This window comes from Zonotrichia albicollis, chromosome 1 (genome assembly GCF_047830755.1).
Source record: "Zonotrichia albicollis isolate bZonAlb1 chromosome 1, bZonAlb1.hap1, whole genome shotgun sequence".
Classification (NCBI taxonomy): domain Eukaryota; kingdom Metazoa; phylum Chordata; class Aves; order Passeriformes; family Passerellidae; genus Zonotrichia; species Zonotrichia albicollis.
In genome coordinates, this window is record NC_133819.1 from 35,816,354 (window position 1) to 35,838,657 (window position 22,304).

Consider the following 22,304-nt stretch of genomic DNA (forward strand, 5'->3'; position numbering starts at 1 on the left):
AGGAGAGCACTCAAGTCCAGAAAATCTTCCATGTTTTCACACAGGGCACTTTGTGAGCACATTTATGACTGTTTATAACAGTCCTGGTCATTTGTAGAATTGCAAGGCAAGCACGCTTCCTCTATTTAGTATGAGGACTGCTGTTCCTTAATTCAATATCAATTTCTTTCCAGCAACTTTAATCTAATTTAAAGAAATCAAATCAACAGCAGACTGACTTCTAGAAGAGCAAAACACTGTATTAGGACCAGTCAAAGAAATTTTACTAAAAAGTTTACCCTGAGAAGATGCAGTTTCACCTACCTTAAAACATTTGGTAAGAACACGTCAACTGCAGCAAAGGTTTTAATTTGGGTAATGTTCAGAAATCAATGTAATGTATTCATGTTTTACAAGATCAAAGTGGTTAAATAAGCACCTCATTTTCAGCGTTTCTATGAATTTCCACTCCACTTGAAATTTTGGAATTACCTGTATTACTGGAATTGTGATTTCCTGATGGAAGATAGAACTGCATTGACAGAAGGTGCACAGTCACAACAACCAGGATACACAAACAAACCAGTGTCTCTAGGAGCAGCTGGTTTGGGTGAGATGAGCACTGACTGCCAAATGAAGGACCATCCTGTCAGGCCACCTTTGGTTTGCCAGAGTCCTTGGGTTTCTCTGTGCAGGCCCTGAGGGCTGAATGGCACCACAGCCCCTCACAGAGAGCTGGGGATCATCACAATCTAAGCAAAGGAAGGTGCAGGGTAACAACCTATTGCGAAGTGTTGGCTTTTTTCTTATAATGCAGAACAGACTGGAAAATATCCCCTCTCTGTACTATAAATAAGAAAGTTTTTAAGGCACTTTTCACTGACTTATTCAGCAGTTAGTTTGGAACAGCTGAAGGAATCCAGATCATGATCCTTTCCAACTATTCAGGCTTGCTAAGGCCAATTTTTTACTCTGGAGGGAAGACAGCAAACTGGTACTTGAATATTCTCAAAACACTTACAGACTCATCCTGAGAGAAGGTTATTCCCATTCAGTGTCAATCTCACACACACAAAAAAATATTAAGCCATTAATTGCAAATTTTTCATTCTTTGTTACAAACGCTAAGGAACTCTTTCATGCAGCACAAATTGTTTGTAGGCCAGAACAATGCAACCATGCTACTCTCACTTAACTATAATTATTCTTTCCTCATTCAACCCACAAATAATTTCTTGCTACCAACACAAAGCTATCAAAGTACTTCTAATGAAAATAAAGACAAACCTGCCAGCAATGTAACTTAAAGAACATAAAACAGTAAATACATTTCTAGCAAGTTTTGTGATGAGTTCTCAATAATTGTTTCTGAACTAAAACCTACCCAACAGATGTTAAAGCAGTAAAACTAACCTAGCAGAAAATATAATGGTACTTGTGACACTATAACATGGTTTGAATTACCTGAAAGACACTAATTCTAGAATTCAATGAGCTAATAGCTCAAGGTTTTGGAGCAACAACTATACAAGCTGTACTACGGTCTCTCTTCCTTTTGAGCAGAGCTTGAGATTCCATGAGGTGCATATATAGGTTCCTTAATTTCAAAGAGAAGATAGATAGTATTGGTGCATTACTCCTCAGACTGTTAACAGAGGCAAGATACTGGATGTTAATATAACTCATGGATTTTTCAGTTATTCTAAATTACATTCTCAGTGGTTTTTCTTTCAGTCTTCAGTCAGAAGACAAATACAATAAATGTCCCCATAAAAGAAAGTAAGGATGGATATGCAAGAGCAGTCAGTGCTTCATAAATGAAGGTGTCTGTACAATAAGCTCCTAGTATTTACTTTTAGTGAAAATGTAATAATGGAAGTTAAAGATATTCAAAAGCAAAGCACTGTATCTTAAAGTGGTAGAGGGGACAAAATCCACGGAAAGACTGTGAAACTGCATATACACCTTTAGAAAGCATATAAATACATAGAAATGTATGAAGGTACACACAGATATACACCAACACTCTTTTCTTCCCTTTAGCAAACAGAAGATACATGCACTAGCCAAACTGACAAAGTACTAAGATAACTCACAGATGCAATGAGACTGCATGAACTTATCTGATCAAATGTGTTGTCGAATCTCATTGCATCTGTGAGTTACCTTGCTTGTTGCCCAGGCAAAGTTTCCTTTCTGTGTCTTTCAAGTATAAGTATCCTAAGAACAGGGTGTATTTGCCACAATGATGTGGTTATGCATGGGATGGCTTAACTTCTGGTGTTTCAGAAAAAAAAGGAAATACCCAGACTATCTCCTCCTCCTTGTTAAAAACAATGACTAAACAGAAGTTTAGCAACCTAAAAAAATTAACAAGCACTTCTTAAAAAACTCACAGCTTATACCCATTAGCCTGTGGGCAGAATTATACAAAATGAGCAAACAGAAGACCACCTACTAGAGGTTAAAAGGGTTAATGACTGTGCAAAAAGAAAAATTAAAAACAGTGGAAAAGGGGAGGGACTTCTCCTTTAAACTTGCACAGAAATAAACCTAGGAAATCCTATCCCTTCTGCACTTGAATAGCTCTTGAAAATGCTATCTTTTCTATTTGCCATTCCCTCCTCCTTGGTTCTACTTCCTAAATTGATCCAGACCAAACACAGAGACAACAAAGACAGGTAATTTACACATCACAAAACCAAGGAAATGCCAATTATGTCCAACAAAACACAGGAAGTGTTCAAAGTTACATTTTATCCATATAGACTTGTTAGAGACTGCATAAGTTCCTAAAGATGAGTATTACATTGAACTACAGAGGAGAGAAAGGTTGAATTCTGAAGTACAGGACCACCATGCAGATTGGCATGTATTCCCATGCCCCCCACAGCCCCCCAAAGTACTGGTTCCCTCTCCTAAATCTGGTTCAGACACAAAATTAATCTGTTGATGGCAATACTTCAGCTGCCAGTCTAACACTGACTGCTGTTCTCTTTAACAGCTTAAGCAGCAGTGAAACAGGACTTCAAGTCATGTCTCTCACAGCAAGCAGTCAGTTATCAAATACTTTAAAAGGAGGGAAAGGGGAGCTACCCAACGAGCAAAAAATAGTACAACTCACTGAAGAGATCTTCTGATATCCTATAAGTTGGTGGCATTGTAAAAGCTGGAGGGCTGATGCATCTTTTTTTGCTTTGGCCCCTCTCTAACAAATGTGCCTGTGATTTTTCTTAGCAGCAATAATAACGAATACTGGCAAGTTTCACAGCAAACTCTGCAGTCTGCCGAACCTTCATTCCCTCCCATACTCTTTAAAATGTACTTTGTCTTTTCCCCCTGTCATAACCCCTCCTTTTCCTTTCCTTCTCCTCCTCTCTGTTTTATGCTTCACCTCAATGTTCTTTCCATATTTCTGGCAAATTTTCTTTTCAGATTTTAGAACTGCAGAATATAATAAAGTAACACTGGTTCCTTTGCAAATTTTACAAAAAGCAAGCAGTAAGAAAATAGCATTGAAGTAAGAAAAAAAACTGTAAAAAGCATAGATAATACCCTCAGATGAGTACAAAATTGTCTACTTTATTAAGTTTCAAATTATGCAGAATTTATTCATTTTATGGTATGCTTTGCTGGATGAGAAAAATCTCCTCTGAAATGGAATTTTAGCATTTCTTAGCTTTCCAAATCACTATATCCTATTGTCAATAAAATGCTGCATGTGCTGATTCTTTAAGCAGTTCAAAAGCAGAAAGGTACATATACCCGTCTATGAATTTCCATCCAAACCAACTGAGAACAACCTTGAGATTACTGTTTTCAATTTTAACCAAGCAGAGATTGTAGAGAAGTAGTTTGCATTCATTACATGGGATTTCTTTCCATACTCACAAGGTAGTTATAAACTACAAATCTGACTGAAGCCTAGTTTCCAAACTGAAAAATGACAAGAGGATTTCAAACATTTGAGGAAAAGGGAGGAGAAGTAAGTCAACTAAGTAGTAACTGTGGCTGAATACACTTGCTATGATCTCATGCACGTTTTTCACAATACACTGATAACTGTGATTAAAATCAATGACTTGGCACACCAAAGTATTACCATCAAGGTTTTCTTTTTTTTTCCCCAAAAAACAAGGTAATTGCTTCATACAATAAATATATGCCAGGAGAAAAAGCTGGAATCTAGAGAGAACATTTTAAAAATTTGAATTTTATAAATTCAGTCTTCCACACGAAGATTGAAATTTATCAACATATCCAATAACCTCAGGAAGAAAGGTTAGGATCTATCAAGATAGCTCTTATTCCCCAAGCCAACCGCTGCAACTGAGAACTGATAGTCTCCAGGGAAACCAAAATCCTCTTGGCAGGTCATGCCTGTATGTATTTTATACATAACACTTTGCATTATATATACGGAATAGGACAGACAGCTTTAGAAATGCTTGAAGACTTTATTCAAATATTACCTGCTGCTTTCTGTTTCTTGTCATTTTACATTGCCAGTGCTTCACATGCATTCTCCCCTTCTGTTCCAAGAGATGGTTTAGACTTTCTTATAAAATCTTATTTAGAATGATACTGTGTGCCAAGTTGGCTTGGTTTTTTTAAAATCTAGAAAGGGATTTTTCCTAATTCTGTCTCTTAAGATCATATATTACCTTGTTTCAGATGTTCTCATTTCTTGACTGTATCAATGATATTCCTTTTCTTCAAAAGGCAGTCAAAGATACAAAGCACTTAATATTTTAAATTAGATTAAGTGTCATAGTGACTTTCATCTTTCTATCTTTTTCCTAGCTTGAAATATTATACATTTTAGATAAAGAGAAGATAATTCCAAATGATACAAGTTTTTCATTTGGAAGATAACATAGAGTGTAACTTCTCACTATTCTTTTGGTCTCTATTAAATCAAAATCTCCTATTTAGAAAATGCTGTGATTTTTCACAGATGTCTGTTAAATTGTTTTCAGCTTTACTGGCAAAACTAAATAAATATTAAAGCAGCCAGAAATGTATCACAGGTTGTATAACCAGACAAGCAGTGTTAGTTGTGTTACTTGAAGATATACTTTCAATTAGATTTTGGCCCCAGGTTTAGACGTTCCTGAAAAGAAAGTTGGGTAAGAGAATGCTACGTGATTAAATAAGAATTAATTCAGTATAAAGAGGAGATATTCAGGGACAGGTAAATTAATTTCAAAGGAAAGAACTTATAATGCATTTGGATTTTTTTAAAAACACATTATCCCGTAGTAATTTTAAGTTGAACACTTCTGTGGACACAAGACTCAGAACACAACAGCCTGTTAGATTATAAACAGAGTCAAAACTGAGCTATTTAACTCCATGAAAATTTCCAGGAAAACACCAAATTTTAAAAAGGAATACAAGCAAATTAGATCTGGCTTACATTCCAATTGCTAGGCCTGCTTGGGGAACTGCAATGAAAAATCAAATGGAAAACATTCTATAGTAGTACTATTCCTCTCAGCTCTCCTGCCCCACACTTCTATTTTTTTTTTAAGTATTGATAATGAGAATATATTCACACCACTGCTAACTGTAAGAATTCCTCTGTCAGGGTATCTGAATTTCATGTGAAAAGTCTGTGTCTACAAAAGCAAGGTCAATATTTTACTGTCCCAGCAGACATCATGTCACCCTCATGAGACTTGCCCTCAGTGCCACTGGTGAGCTGTACCTGGACATCTCAGCTACCCCACAGCACCAAAGGGAGCCACCCAGCTGGTTCCTGATTAATTTGGCATGTGGAAGAGTGTGACCAGACAAACTAATTCCAGAATATATAAAATTAGAACCACCAAATGGATTGGTTATTTTGCAACGAATTAGGCAAGTGTTAAATGAGGGGAGAGGTTCCAAAGAGGACCTACTTTCCTGTCCGTATGTTTTTTGATTTGCTGACTCTGTTAGTACACAAGGGTGATCAAAGATCTGATTAAGATCAGTATAAGATAAAATATTTCTTGCTGACTTTTTCCTACCTGTGCTATTATACAAATTCCTACTCAAGTTTTTCTCCATTAGCTAATGGAGAGTGATTCCCACTAATGAAGCTTTTGCTCTTCAACCTTGCTGCCACAGCCTCAAATGTTCCTTTGGTTTTTTTTTTTAGTTCCCACCTCTTGGATTCCTCAAACTGATGAGAAACACCAATTATGTGGCTACACTGGAGCAACGCACGAGCTCACTGACCAGCGAGCTGTCAGTGCACATCCTGGTTCTACTTGCCTTTCCCTGATTATTAATAGAGGTCTCAGTCTTCTGCCCAACTGCCAGTTTCCACAGCTCTAGGAGCAGCCTAAATTTCTCACAAATTGCTTTGAAATTGTGTGGTTATAATTATTTGGAGGAATGAGACAGACAGACTGTGAGCCTTTTTTAACTCTCGTTTCCCTAGGAAACCGGTTCAGAAACAAAACAGAAAATCCATCACACTACCACCTACAAACCCTCTGAAAAAAAAAAAATTCCTTCAAAAATAAAGACCTCGAAAGAAAATCCTGCAAAAGGTATTATGGGATATTGCCTTCTGTAACACCTCTAACAGTGTATTTAACAGTGATGAGGCTTTCACAGAATATTGAAAACTACTAGCAAGCAATAGTTCACCACTGGCACCTAAAAGCAGTATGTCACTGCCAAACACACCACATCACTTCAAGTTGGCAAGAATGCTTGATAGAAAGCCAAAGAGTAGTGGAAAAGGCTGTTAGAAGTTAACAAAGCACTTCCCAAAAGTACTGGTTTGTTTTTTTAGGCAAGTCTGCTAGAGCATGGGTGATGGATTTACTAAAGAAAAAAGCTTTTCTTGGCAAAAAAGTCCTGCTTTTTTCGTTTAGAGCAAATTTTCCTGTCACTCTGCAGAATTTGAACTCCTACTCCCTCGTTTCAGAAAAATGTGGCCAGTTTCTGTTTTCAAGTGAAGAATTCCCACACAGTGATACTGATAGCATGGAAATCCATTGCTTAATATGGGTCATGGGAAAATGGCCACAAATTCAAGCATCATTACAATGGAACAACCATAGCAAATTATATTTTTTTCAGTTTATTTTTTTAAGTTTGCAATAAAATGGTTGTTGTTGCAATTTTGTTTGCAAACAGTAGCAGAATATTTCTCCAAAAGTTTATGAGAAGGCATTGTTTTACCTTTATTTCTCAGAGTTGTTCTGTCTGAAAAAGTGCTGCAACATTTATTGGAAATTAAAAGGAAATATGCAGAGAAACCTTATCTTCAAAGCTTTTAAGGAACAAATTAATGAAGTAAATATAATCTAATATCAAAGTAGTAAGTATATGCAATAAAGATGTAACAGATGTCCTGTCCAACAGGGACAGAATACTTTCATGGTATGAAGGTGGTAATTAAAAAGCATTACACAGTCTAAAGATCTAAGGCTTCCCTTACCCCTTGGATAGGATCTCTTTTGGGTTAGTAACATCAAAAATTAGTTTCTTAACTGCACATTCTTACTGATTAAATAATAGAATACAGAGGTAAATGAGCAGGTCACTTTCACTACTCTATTTCCAAGGAATAGAAAATAACCTTTACAGGTGGCACAGTGCGGTGTGACAATGCATATTCACAGTTTCCATACAACAGAACTGCAGGCTGTTATTCCTGTCAGCTCCTCCTTGCACAGACAATACCTCAGAAGCAAACCTGGGGAAAAGTGTAAAGCACAGTGCCTCTGTGCCCTGGCTCATATTGTCTTCCTGCTGCTCCTGATAAAGCAACCCAAAGAGAGGTCACAGGCAGCTGCACGTGGCTCTAACTTCTAATCATATGACAGCCCACGTCAAAGTCGCTTTCACTTCTCCCCAGTCCTAAGTGGATTCTGCAAAATAGAATTTCTAACTTCTCTTATGTCAAAAAAGGTCAGACCTGCTATTGGCTAATAATGAAATATCATGATAAAGTAGTCTGAGCTTCCACCAATGTTTCTGGAAGGGTACTCTGAAAGTATCTGTTGATGAGAAGACCAATTTTTCACAAAAATTTACTATAATAAAAAAAAACCAAACTAAACAAACCACAATGACAACAAGTAGTGCAAGAGTGCAGCTTAACAACAAAGTGTTACAATTAAAACGTGTTGTATTCATTGAACATGTGGTGAAGAACAATGAAAATAATCCCACAAAATATGTCCAATTTTATCTATTTGATTACTTGAAAGGCTTCATCAAGGCATTCAACCCAGCTGGAAAAATAGGGTAGATGGACTGCAAAGAAAGACAGATGCTGCATCTGAGCTGAGCATTCCTAAGTAAATAAACAACAAAAACAAAACAAAACAAAAAAAGGCAATTCTGACACAGTTCCAAACTTTATGAAACAATAACTTAACAAAAGACCATTTATTCTGTCACTCTCTTTTTGTTCTTTTGTTTTGTGATTTGAGACAGAAGTAGATGCTAATTTTTTTTTGCTTACTAGTAATCTGTACAATAACTGCTTGTGAATTAACCCATGCAATTTTGGACTATTTGTCAATTCTTTTACCAGTTGTTATTAAGAAATTCAGGAAACAATTGTTCAAATAGAAGAACACCACAAAGGGCTTTGCAAATGAGGAACTACAGCAGTAGACTGCTGTTTATTTATACTTCACCAGTAACCACGTCCTGGCTTATCTCTTACTTTCTCAAAAATTCCACCTGTTTCTTTGTAAACCTCATACCTCATTCTCTTTCAGATTTAAGGCCTTTTATCAATTCATTTGGAAACGCATGGCACCTTTAGGACTTCTCACATCCTTGAAGTCTTTAATTTTTTATGTGCCACATCGTACGCAAAAGTCTCTGTATTCTCAGACTGAGATGAACTCTTTCAACTGATGACTGTTTAACAGAGACAGATAATATTTTTGCAGTTCTTAACTCACCTGATGACTGTCAAGCTTGTCTTTCGTGGGCTGATCAAGAGCTGCAGCTCACAGCAAAGGCTTAATGAGATTCTCTTTCCCTTGAAAGGACTGTTTCTTTCAAGAAGAATCTGTAGCTAATCACTGCAAGTCTCAAGTTGAGAGGATGATTATTTGGGGGGAGACAGAAGCTGCAAGTTCTGCACAATTCAACTAAAGAAGCTTCATTTATATGAAATGAGCAGGTTTTGCAAAAACCAGTTGGCTGGGAAGCCTTAAGCTTGCAGTTCCTGTGCAAGACCTTATCACAGTCCATGGGTTACCACGTATCAGGAAGAGCCACACCACTTCACTACAGCAGCTGCTGAGCAAGCATCAGACTCAGCCAAAACTTCTCACACGCCACCTCATATCTTGGAAACTCCCCTGCTTCTCCTAAGATTATCACACAGTATACTGTGTTACAAATATCAAGTCATTTGCAAAACCATTACTGTACACAAACCAAGAGTATGCTGGGTGTGCAAGTTGTTTTACAGAAAGCAGGCTGCAATTTCATGTAGTAATTGTGTCACTTCTCAGTCCAGGAAATTACACACTTGTATGACTGCAGTATGATAAAACCAAGTCACTGAGACTGTTTAGAACATGAGACAAAAATATGCAACACGTGCCAGGGTTTTGCCAAGATAGCTGAACAAGTGCCAAAGGAGTAGCTGGGGAACTGGAAGCAAGACTAGCACAGAGTTTGGCAAATGCTAATAAGTTCTTGTCCTCTACAGAAGCAATGAACATATTTTCAGGCTGCCTCATCGCTTAAAGAGAAGGCCACAATCTGGAGGCCTGGATCAATCTTTATCAGCTTTGTAATATGTTATGGCTGCAAGACAGTAATGATCAAATGGTATTTCACCAAGTGACTACACTGAAGAGTTCTGACACTGCTGCAAAAACTAGCCATGAACCAGCAGGCACCCGGAATACAGCACTGAACTGACACCTATGGCAAAAAGGTGTTTTATACCAGGCCCAGTGTGAGATGTTTGCTTGGCAGTATATTTACATCTTCTACAGACTTACTAGGCTACCTGTCACCTGCGCACATACACACAGGCACTGAAAAACAAAACAGTACAAAAGGCCTGAAGCAGATAAAGCACCTTCACAGGCATAGGATCAATGTCTCTCTATATACCAAGTCAAGGTAAAGAAAATGGAGGTGAGGCTTTCGCACACAAAACCCATGCAAATTCTGTGAGAACACTAACCTGAAGAACAGTTAAGACTGAGACAATAATTAAGGTTTGCAAACTACATTATTTTGCTGAGTACAATATTCACAACCTTAATTAAAACTGCAGTCACAATTATGCTTGTTGCTAAAGCAACAATTCTACATATTTACAGAACAGGGCAAAGAAAGTGAAAATTGTTCAGTTTCCATGATAGATTAAAACTACGTAAATGTTCTCAGGTTATTCTCTAAACAAAATTTAAATTGACTGTTGATTTTTTCTAGAAATGACAGTATTTTAAGGTTTAAAGTAAGCTTTCCCCTGTTCAATAATGAAATAAGTCTAACACACTCAGAGGACATTTTTCCTGTCACTGAGATTCAAAAGAAGGAAAAAAATAAAAAAGAAGTTGTCATGAAAAACCCAAAGGGATCTGAATCCAGAAACGTAAGTTGTCTTCTTCAGTAAAAGACCATGTGCCTGCCCATGCATGATAGGATGGGTTTTATTTAAGCAGAACTTGATAGCAAATCTTGTCAGAGTGACAGCCGCAGTCCCTGCCGGGTTTCATTGATACAACACAACAAAAAGGCATCCCTCTGGCGCTGGAAAGCTCCCAGAATACTGAAAACTCATGCAAGGCCATGTCTTCTCGTCCTGCTCAACATGTCAAATGCTATCTGTCCTCCTCCATTTCTACAGTCACTCACGACCCCTCAAATTCTTTTCGTTTGTGTTCAACTACTCCTCTCCCTTGATATTTTTTCCCTATTTCATCTGCTCTATTTTCTCCTCGTGCCCACTCCCTTCTGAAGACCCTTTCTCCTCTCTCCACCATGCATGAGTGCTCATATCAAGGGAGCAGGGCATAGTAAGTGCCAAGCTAACACCTCCCTCTTAGGCTTCCAGACACAGTGAGGTGCTGCTGCGAAATCCCTCCCCTGTCCAAACACAGGAGAACAGAGCAATGGCATTACACACAATGTTTGGGGGGATCTCCATGACCACAACCCACAACTGGTCCAGCCCAGGGTGGCTCTACCTCTTTGGAAGACATAGGTGGCAGAGGCCTCAGGGCAGTGCCCTTTCCTACTGCACTCATGAAAAGCCAACTGGTCCCACACGCCCTCAGGGGAACAGCAGCACCAACGAGGTCCTGCTCCTGGAACTCTTCTCAGCTCTGTGTGTGATCTGCTGCAGAGATAGCCAGAGCATGGAGGCCTCATTTTGTACCAGGGGAGGTGCTATTCTGTGGAAGGATGTTGGAAGATTTGCTTTATTCCCCATTTCAACAATTCAATGCTATTGAATTGTTGCTATTCAGTGGAAGGATGTTGGAAGATTTGCTTTTATTCCCCCCATTTCAACACGCAGCCCACAGACAGGGTGCATACCTCTCACATTCTCTCCATGACTGGAGGTGCAATGCTAGGCACCAAAGATGAGTTAAATTTTGTTCCAGTTAATTCTCTGGTCATGCTGGTCCCTGGGGGAATGTTTCTGGTGCAGGTCATAGCAGCAGCCCATCATCCTTTTTCCTTGCCTTTGTCCCTGCTCCTGGGGTTCCAGATCCCACTTTCCCTCCATGTTTTTCTCACCACTTTGCTTGTAACTTTGGGCCATGTTCATCTTGTCTGACAATAAAGTTAGCCAGTATGTTACTTGAACCCTTTCTCTGCCCCACTGCTGTTTAGCTGCAGCTGTGCCTTCCACTCCACTTCTTCAGAGGAGAATCCTGAAGTGTCTGTGTTGTCTGGGGCACAGCAGCAGGAATGCTATGGCACAGAGCCTGGGCTAGGGATCTTATAGCTCATCACAAGGCTGACATATCTTGACTGCTGGGTTGTTTTGGTTTTTTTTGGTGTGTTTTTTTGGGGTTTTTTTTTGTGGGAAAGAGTGTGGAGGCAGTTTCTAGGATTGAAGGATTCTGGCTGTGAAGACCCTTTGGAGCTTCATACGAGCTGACATGTCAGCTGAGTGTTGACAGCCTATCAAGCAGCTGACAGGGCATGGTCCTCTGAACGGGATGCTTCAGCCAAAAGCCTAGGAAGAGGACTGGCAGGCCATTTCCTCTGTAAACTGAAAGAAAAGCAGGGAAGGAACAGATGCTTCCCAGGGAGAAATACATGTTTGCTTGTTGAGAATAGGGGGGAGATGATCTCCATACTGCAGGACTTGATCAGAATGTACTACTCCCCTTCCTTCTCCTTCATCTCCTCTCTACAAGCTAGGGGAGCAGAAGGACAGACTTTCTCACCATTACTTTTGTCAGTTCTCCCTCCTTTATCACTTCTCACAAGAGAAGGGCACAAGTTTCACTCTTACCCCTCCCTTTTCCCACATGGTGTGCTGCTGCTGCTACTTTTCAGCCATGTTTTTCCTCAGCATAAACTCAGTCCCAAGCCTGTAATGATTCCTGAGGGCCACTGAATCAGCAGCCAAAGGCACCTGCCAACAAGGAGAAAAAGTCAAAACAGGCATTCAAAGTCAGGGAAGAGACAAAGTAACTATGCCCATATAAAAGAGATAAACAGCTAAATGCCACCAGGAAAAGACTGGATTCTCCTCTCTTCTAGATACTGAGCTCTGCTGAGCCTCTCTGCAAGAGCAGTGTTTGGAACAGCGTTTGCACGATGACACTGCAAAGCTGTCCCCCTCCCCAAACTGCCTAACCACTGACCAACAGGTACTGCAATCATGGGACAACACAGGGCAACAGCCACCTGTGAACACACATTTGGACTCCCAGAATTTCATCCAGCGATGGCAAAGTCACAGCAGTAGCTTGCACAACAACAAAGTCTGACCTACCACACCATCCTCAGTGCGGAGGGGCAAGCACTAACCCTGCCCGTCCAACTTTGTGTCCCACACCCGTGGTACCTTCCTCCGTGGGTGTAGGGCAGAGCACACAGAAGAGCAAAAACTTGTAAGGTTAAAACACTGTCCGTGTCTTCATCCTCAGATAACACTAGGGAGGAAGCAGGAGGCAGTCAGCCCATCTGGAGTGTGCTCAGAGTAGCTGCCAGTGGCAAAAAGAAGTCAAGGGAAGTCATCAAGCAGTAGCTGCACTGGTAGCATGTATGAAAATGCATTAACAGAAAACAACCCCAGAACAGATGTAGAACAGAAATCAGACATGCTTCTGAATGTGAAATCTCTTTACAAGTGTCACTTGGGCAGAGCAATGACAAGTACAGTCATAAGCGTGAGACGGATGCTGGGACAAACCAGCATGTCCTGGAGCAGCCCCCAGAAGGGCTCAAAGCCAGACAGGAGCATTTTGCAGATACCTTTCCTGCAGGCTGCTCTGAAACACACGCACTGGGATGTCCAGTGTATAGCAGAACACATGACTTGTTCAAAGTAAAACCCTCAAACACGTTTAATGGGGAGTGTAAACTCCCCAGAAGCAACTGCCCCAAGCTGGCTGTCTGCTCCTCTTGCCCTGCACTACTGGCTTCAGACAATGCACAGCCTGACACCAGCCTGTCCTCAGCCATGTGGACCCTTGGACATGACCCACCAAGACACTGTTATAGGCTGTGTGAAACAGCTGAATGTTGACACCATTTCCGTCAGAACAGAGACTTTTTCTTCTTCACATTGGAACTTGAGGAATATGAATGCAAACATTTTAAAAAATCCTGCACAATCAATGTACATGTTTGGTGCTTTCACTATCTCAAGGTCAAGAGCAGTTGACACCAAAAGTGCCTTTTTTCTCAAAGGGGCTATACTCCACTCAGGATGAACCAACTCTAAACTTTAGTTTGTAGGAGATCTTAGCCAAACAAAAATAATTTATTTCATAAATATGTTAAGATGTCCGTTACTGTACTGCATAGATTTTGTATATTATCTTTTATCTGGATAATGTCAATGAATTTGTAGCAGAAAGTTCTAAAAAGACTCAGCAGATTACCACAGCGATGACTCTTCATCACTTCTCTCTCATAATAAAACCATGAGACTTTTACTATTTGAAGTTTCTGTGTGATCTCCTGCTCCAGTTAAACACAGGGCAAGTTTTGATTCTGAGAAAACAGAAAAAAACCTGTGGCTTTAATAATTTCACCATTCCATGAGAAATGCCTGTCTGCCAGCCTTGCAGACTGCAAATCTGGCTCCTTGGCTCTTGAACAGCATCAGGAGGATGAAAACCACATGAAGACTGGAAAAATGTGCAAAGCCAGAGGCCAAAGAAAAGACACAGCCACTCAGAAAGATCACGTGCAGTTCCTGAGTTGCTGAGAGAAAGAAAAGGTTTCTTAGAAGTTGAGAACTCTTTTTAGACAGTATCTGTACTTTTCCATGATGTGAGTGAATTACAGCATTCATGTAAGCCTGATGATGAAATGTATCTCTTGGAAGAGCTCACTAACTACACTAAGAAGAACCCTGAGCTCAGAGTAGATAAAATGAATGACTGAATGGTAAGAATGGAGTTTTATAGAATCCAATCTTCATTCTAAGAATGGGTGCAGACTAGAAAGTTGGTAGCCACATGACTATTGTGACACACATTTTTTGAAAAAGTGAAACGTGTATAAATAGAACATCCTGCAGATGTTCCTTTCCTCCCTAGTCCATTTCTGGTTTGCACACACCCATTGTCTAAATACACAAGCAGAGTCCACACAGAAAGCGTGGCTATGACATCACCAGGTGTACTTGGGATTCCATAAAAGCATCTAAACCAAAACTGTTTCCAAGCACAAGTTGAAAACAGAGTTCCAAAACACATCATACTTACATTCTTTAACATATTTGAGATGTTCTAACATACATACCATATTGTACCTAAGGTTTCATCTAGTCTATAATGTATTATTCCAACACAAAATAGTGATGTCACAGTACAGCTGGATCTTGAGGGGACAAGAAATACCAGCAAACTTTATGCTTTTTCATATTTGAAATTATGTGAATGGTACAGCTTTTCTGCAGGTATGTAGCTATTAACATTTGGGCTAGAATAATTAATTCATACCATTGACCAGCTTCTTGCTTTGAAGGCCATGATCTAGCCACCAGCACAATGGACTACCCAGGACTTATTCCCAGTTCTGTCACAGTCATCACAGGACTTCAGCTAAAGCTCTTTGCACTTTCCGTTCTGGTATAATTAAGTGTAGAAATAAAGCAAAACTGAAGTGATTGAAGACTCATATCCCCAGGAATTACTCCTCTCAATGATATATATGTGTCTGTGTACTGCACACCTCACTGATATACTGATACAGAACATATATATATATATATATATACACACACACACATAGAAGAAAAAGTGAGTGCATGCAGACTATCGCAACAGGGATCTAGATACAACCAATAATTATGGAAAGCAGAGCTTCCACTTAGAAACTAAAATACATCTCACAGTTGTGCATCCTTATTTAAAAAACAGTAAAGTTCAAATCTAATGACTCTTTCCAGCAATTACATTTATGATGTAATTTATGGCATTTATTAAACTCCCAACATATGGAATGCTCCTTTTATGTCAAATTGCAAATTTCCCGAGACACACAAGTGAGTTTTATAAACTGCTACAGCAGGAACATTTCATTTTGCTGTGACTTACAAGTGGCAAGTCCTGAAGGGTTACTGGAAATTATCTCAGTTGGCTGGAGCAAGCCAAAGCTGTGGATTTGATCCCTGCATGGGCCATTTATTTAAAGAGTTGGACTCAATGATCCTTGGGGGTCCCCTCCAACTCAGAATATTCTGTGATTCTGTATTGCCACAGACTGGAATTCACTTGAAACAGAAAACCAAGCCAAAAAAATTCATTTCTTCATATTTGCATTAACAGAAAGGACAGAAGCTCCGATCCAGCAAAACCCTCATGCTGGTTCTTTCGATCACACATATTTAACCAAACTAAATTGAATGAGATACGCACATGGACAAAGCTTTAGGAAAGGGGAAGCATTAGCAGAATCTGGGCTACAAAGCAATAATCCATTGGCCTCTCCTGCTCATCATCTTTCTGCTCTGAACCTGCTAGACATTAATCTGCTCTGAAGGATTGTTTCAGTCAGTTTTAGGCGATCTACACACAGTCTGGTTCAAGTTATCACATCTCATAAATAACCTAACAATGTTTTGCCGTGCTAATTTTATTTCATCACTCTTGAGGACTAAATGGTGGTAACAGACCTGGTCAACTTGAAATACAAAACTCAAAAGCTAATTTAATTTATGTTCTTCTGCTTACAGAAATGAAAACAAAATTAAATAACTTTGCCAATGGGGAAATATTTGCTTTTACTAGTCTTAAATCAAATCACACCTGCAAATGCAGAGTTGCAGGTTTTGTTCTTTTTTCAGTCACACAGCCACTTGCTTGGAATTTTTTATTTTTTATGTTTGGGTTTTGGGTTTTTTTCCCAGGTGAATGGTGAAGTGAAACAGAAAGCAGAAGTCAGGCACAAATACCTGCTTAATGTAAAAATTACTGATAGGAAGAGAAGGTAAGCATTGAAATCAACAAGTACTATGTTCTACAGCAAAAAGAACTTCCTCACCAAAAATGCATACACTTTTTACAGGAAAAATGCTTCTCTGTCCTCTACTTGCACAATTTCCAGTGCATGACACTTCAAATTCTGAATCAGACTTCTTTCCTTCTCCAAGGACAAAACTGAGAGGGCTTCTATTAATTTAAGCCAAAACTGAAATTTAATCTCAAATAAAAGACTTCAGTATGGATATACTCTTAACCATTGATTCTAATATAATAATGCCTCCAATAAAGGTCCACTAGCACGTTATTTGTGTCTTGTATTAGGAAAAAAATCAATAAAAATCAAAAGCCCAGACATAGCAGTTTTAATAATATGATAGTAAATGGTTTTTAAGCAGTATAACTGTCTCCAAAACATGATGGTAAAGTATCCATATGCTTGTCAGAACTTGAAAGATATATACACTTTCAGATTATATATATATATATATACACATATAAAGATATATATATATACAGACACCCTAAAATGCCTCAAATAAGAAGGTTCCATGTATGTAGCAAATTTATTAAACTAGGAGTACTGTCCTGGTAAAAATACATGTCCTTAGACTACACCACTTACAACATTCAAGCAAAAAAGATGGTGGGAATTTTAGAATGCAATTAATAACCTTACTTTTAAATAATTTGCTTCATGTTGTTCTCTGGGGGTTTTTTAGTTTTTGTTTTGTTTTTTTTTTTTTTTTACTAAAGAGACAAATTCTTCACAATCAGGATAAAAACCGTATGTTCACGTATTCACATCATAACTTAAAAACTTCTTTGGGACATGTGAAGTATTGGTATTTTTCATTCCATCAAAACATCTGGATTTTAGTGGTTTTACAGCACAAATAGCTTGTTCAGAGTATAGCCTTTCTCCATTTAAAAAAAATTTATACCCCATTCCATTCTCATCACATGGCTAGCAGATGCTTCATGCCAACTTTATTCAAGGCCAAAACCTATCGTAACTCATCAGGCCAATGAAATACTACAGGAATGTAAAGCAAAACAGAAAAAAACCCCAACCAAGTCAGTCAAAAAAATTCCCCTAAACTTCAAAAAATTCCACACTATTCTGAGAAGTGAAGAGTGAAATTACTATCAGATTCCTGTTTTTTCTCAGGTCATCACAACCAAAGAGGTGAAAGAAAAGAAACAGAGGATGAATAAGTTAGCTTAGTTTCTGTAAGATCTGTCTAAGCAAGGGCAGTTTTCCAAAATAAGTAGATCAGATAAGAGCAAGGAAGGAATGCAGATTATTGAAATATTTCTCTTTCCAACAAAATACCAAAACAAAACAAATCAGCTTACCCCATAGAGGCACTGTTGAAAACATGGTTGCTTAACACTATTCCATCTGCCAGCACATATCCCCCTGAGATTTGCTCACCATTTGCCTCTATTTCCAGTAAAACTTGGAGATAGCAGAGATATAAGATGATCATTCTTCATCCCATTTTTTTATAAGGCAAAGGATGGAAAATAGAAAGAATTTTTGACTTTTGGGCAGGTGATACAATCTTTTGTTGTTTCGGGTTTTTTATAGTAAAGGCCTGAAGTATTATAGAGTAGACCCTAATTTGTCTCTTCCAGCTTTGTGGCAAAAGGTTGGCTGCAACTCTTTTATTTTCCTTGGGTTTTTATTGTTATAAAATTCAGTCATTGCAACTTAATACTAGTATTGTCTCTAGGGCAGTGAGAAGACAACTTCCTCTGCACTTCTGACATTTTGCTGAACCAGCAATGAACCACCCAATTCACAAATATAGGAATGTCTTCTTCACAAGTAAAAATGTGTGATGATTTTATCAATTTAACTTAGGTGAAAACAGATGTGGTTTCACCTGAGGGACAAAAGCAGCCCATAAGCTTTGGACAGTACAGATGACTAAGGAATAGAACACAGAATGACACTGTCAAGGAACAACATGGAAGACAGACAAGGATTTCTTGGAAGAGGCCACCTTAACAGAAACAAGATCAGGCTCATAAGCAGATTTATAAAGCAAACAGCTTAAAACAAGCATGCCCACCTCAAGCCTGAAGTGTCTTAGCAAAGTACCCCTTACACTTCAAGTGCCAGTCTATACTAGATAACCCTTTGCTGATAGCAATTTACATGCTTTTTTCAAAAAGTAAAAGACAGTGGCAAATCCAACCACTTTAATTCTGGAGAACCATGCAGATTATCAGTGTTGTGGAAACTGATAAACAATGGAAACTGATGGGCTCTTCATAGTCTGCTTTCCTTGAAAGCTTGGACAGTCGTTCCATAGACACTTCACTTTCAAGTAAATCGGTTTCTAACACTGGGCAACATAAAAATGAAGCTTACACCTGCAGCCTTAAATCTGTCTTTTGCATCTGTGCATTATTTACACAGCACTCAAGTAAGTGATCAAACATTGTTTTCCACTGGACATACATCTGCATCAGTGCCAAGCAAGGAAAAAGTTCAGAAAATAATAAAAAATTTAATAAAGGAGCATATTTTCTTACATTCTTTTAGCTGTGCATGTCAGAAGATAAACAGTAACCAAAGACAGCCAGCAAGTAAACTTAAGTTTCTAGCTAACGTTCCAGAAAAATGATTGTCAGGACAGTTTTATCCCTGCTTTCAAGAGAGCATTGCCAGAAGGTCAAGGGAGGTGATGCTGCCTCTGCTCAGCCCTGGGGAGGCCACATCTGGAGTGCTGCCTCCAGTTCTGGGCTCCTCAGTGTAAGACAGACATGGAGTGTCTGGAGCAGGTCCAGCACACAGCTACAAAGTTGGTCAAGGGTCTGGGGAATCTTTCTTACAACAAAAGGCTGAGGAGCTGGGCCTGTTCAGCCTCAAGAAGAGGCAACTGAGAGGGGAGCTCATTAATGTGTAAAATATCTAAAGGGTGGGTGTGAAGAGGATGGAGCCAGGCTCTTCTTTGTGATGCCAACAACTAGGACAAGAGGCAATGGACAGAAGCTGTCACATAGGAAGTTTCACCTGAATATGAGGAAGAACTTCTGTACTGTGCATGTGACCACACACTGGAATGGATTGCTCAGAGAGGTTGTGGAGTCTCCCTCACTGCAGATTTTCAAAAACCATCTGGACTCAATCGTGTGCCATGTGCTCTGGGATGACCCTGCATGATCAGGGAGGTTGGACCAGATGACCCATTGTGGTCCCTTCCAAGCTCACTCAGTGATTCTGTGAGTTCATAAGAGTGTGAGCTAATTTAAAGAAGGATCTGTTTCTCTTCCTGACAATATGCTCTCTTCACTTCAACCAACTCCAGCATTCTTCAGACAAGACACCGATACAGCAGAGGATAACCAAACAAAATAACCACATAACCTGCCAGATACTCAAGTTAAATCAATTCACAGAGCAGATGGGAGGCAAGAGAGAGGAGAGCAGGATTTCCCCACATACAGCTGCAAAAACTTATCAAAAAAAAAAAAAAAAAGGAGGAGGCCAAAATGCACTTTAAACATATGCCACATTCTGGAACTGACCTTTCATTATCTGGGTATCAAAATTGCAAATACATGCAGTTCTAAACTGCAAATATGACCAGTATCCACCTTTATGTCTCAAGTCAAAAAGAGCTGTTTTTGGAACACAGGAAGAAATGTTAAGAACTTGGAAAACTTCTGGCAGTAACCTGTGAATTAGCTCCCACCTGCAACATGCAGATAATCACCTCCTTCTCACCATTGAGATTAAAGACTTGTGAGAGATATAGTTATCAGAGCAATCATTGCAATACAAAAGCTACAGAGAAAAATGAGTACCTGTCTGCACTACCAGGCTCACCAGCTTTGTAAACAAGGCCTAGCACAAGAATACAATAAAATACTCTGTAGCCACTCATAATTTAACATGGCTTATTCTAAAAACCCAGTGAAGGAGAAAACCTGTGGAAAAAATGATGTCATGATATACATACAAACTGGAAAGGCTAAAGTAGATTCACAGAAGACAGACTTCACAATCCAAATGTTTTTTTTACACCTCTAGGAGCATTTCATTCTTAGAAGCCTCCAAATCCATACAGACATAGGTGAAACACTCACTGTTAACTCTGTTTATCTGCAGAGGTTATTTCTCAGCAAAAACATAAATGAACCAGTCATGATGCAAAAAGGCTGGAATGTCATAACACCACATAGTGCAACACGAGCCTTCACACAGCCAAAGACTAGAACAGGGAGGGAACTGCCAATCCTGAGAGCACATAGTTGTAAGTGATAACTAAGGAAAAAGAGCAGGAACAACACTCTATCCCCCCACATCTGCCTATCTGCTGACATCTTCAGAGACTGGAGTGATGGGGATCCAACATGTCAAAGCAGAACTCAGCAGAGCTGAAGAGCTTATGCTATTTGGCAAGCCCAAGAATCTGATAGAAGTGCTTCTACTAACAGTCTCCTTAAAGCCATGCCTCTTAAAATCGTATTGCAACAATCTATGATGAGTAAGCAAAACATATACAAGTATGCTATACAATGAACCTATGTATTTAATCAGACTTAGAAAGCCTGGGTTTAACTTTTTCTCTTTTTACCAGACATCCTCTGTGCCTGAAGCAAGCCACATTGCTACTACAAGTACTGATTCTTCCTCCACAGTGTCAAAGATGAGACTTCATGAGAGAACAGGATAATAAAATGCTAAAGCTTGAGAGGCACTCAGACAGAACAGCGATGAACATTCCAGAAAAGCCCAGAGAAGTGTGTCCTCAATATTAATTCATTTTTGCTAATGACAAAACTTGCAATACATCTCAGTAAAAGCTGTCAAACTATCAAAGGACATAAACAGTTCACTTTGAAATAAAAACACATAAATGTCGAAACAACTGCAATACATAAACATGAAAAAAATTCCTCTCCCATTTTTTATTGAGAGCTTGGTGCTCTCAATAACAGCAGTGCATCCCAATTAGTGTATCAAAAAACATAAGAGAACACAAATACAGAAGACAGGCACTCAAAGTCTGCAAAGACAAAATTTCTCGACTCTCACAACTGCCTGCAAGAGCACAGTCCTGTCCAATCACCTGTGCTAAACCTCCACCTTCCTCAAACCCAAGTTTGCTTGCAGCAGTTTTAAGACCCAGCCAGGGCTGACACACTGAGCTGCACGAGGTGTCCCATCAAGTGACAACCAGCAGCTCCTTGTCTCACACCATGAGAGACTCGAGGCTCCAGCTTCTCCTTTGACCTGACTTGCAAAACAAGAGAAGTTGCAGCACACTCAGGGCACAGAGGCTCCACCTGGCCTCCTGCCAGCCAGCTCTAGCAGATTTTGGTACTGTGGTGTTTTATATATAGCAAGAAGCAGGTCCCAGCCTTCTGCTCAAGCTTCAGATTCCCAAATGGTGTGAGGAGTTATTGCTTGTAGAACAGCTAATTCTGAAGTGAAAGAGGGCACAGGCAATGGTGTGAGCAACACTGGCAGAGATGCCTGACGTCAATCAGCAAGGAAAAAACCAGAATATCTGTGGATTGCCACAAGAATTAAAACCAGACTACTTCAGACTGAATTAAAAAACCAAGGTAAAAAATGCATGAGATTGAATCTTCACCCCTTTGATGATATTTTAGGTCTTCAGTGTCTCTCACTATCCTGTTTCCACCTACATGGGTGCACCTGCAAGTATCTATAACCACATAAGAGTT

The 22,304-nt window shown here is 39.3% G+C and overlaps 1 protein-coding gene across 2 annotated transcripts in view; it reads right to left on the bottom strand.

The window, feature by feature from the left end:
• RFTN1 (raftlin, lipid raft linker 1) overlaps positions 1–22,304 on the bottom strand; it is a 104,006-nt gene that overhangs the window by 70,593 nt on the left and 11,109 nt on the right. The gene's annotated exons all lie outside the window — the stretch shown is intronic.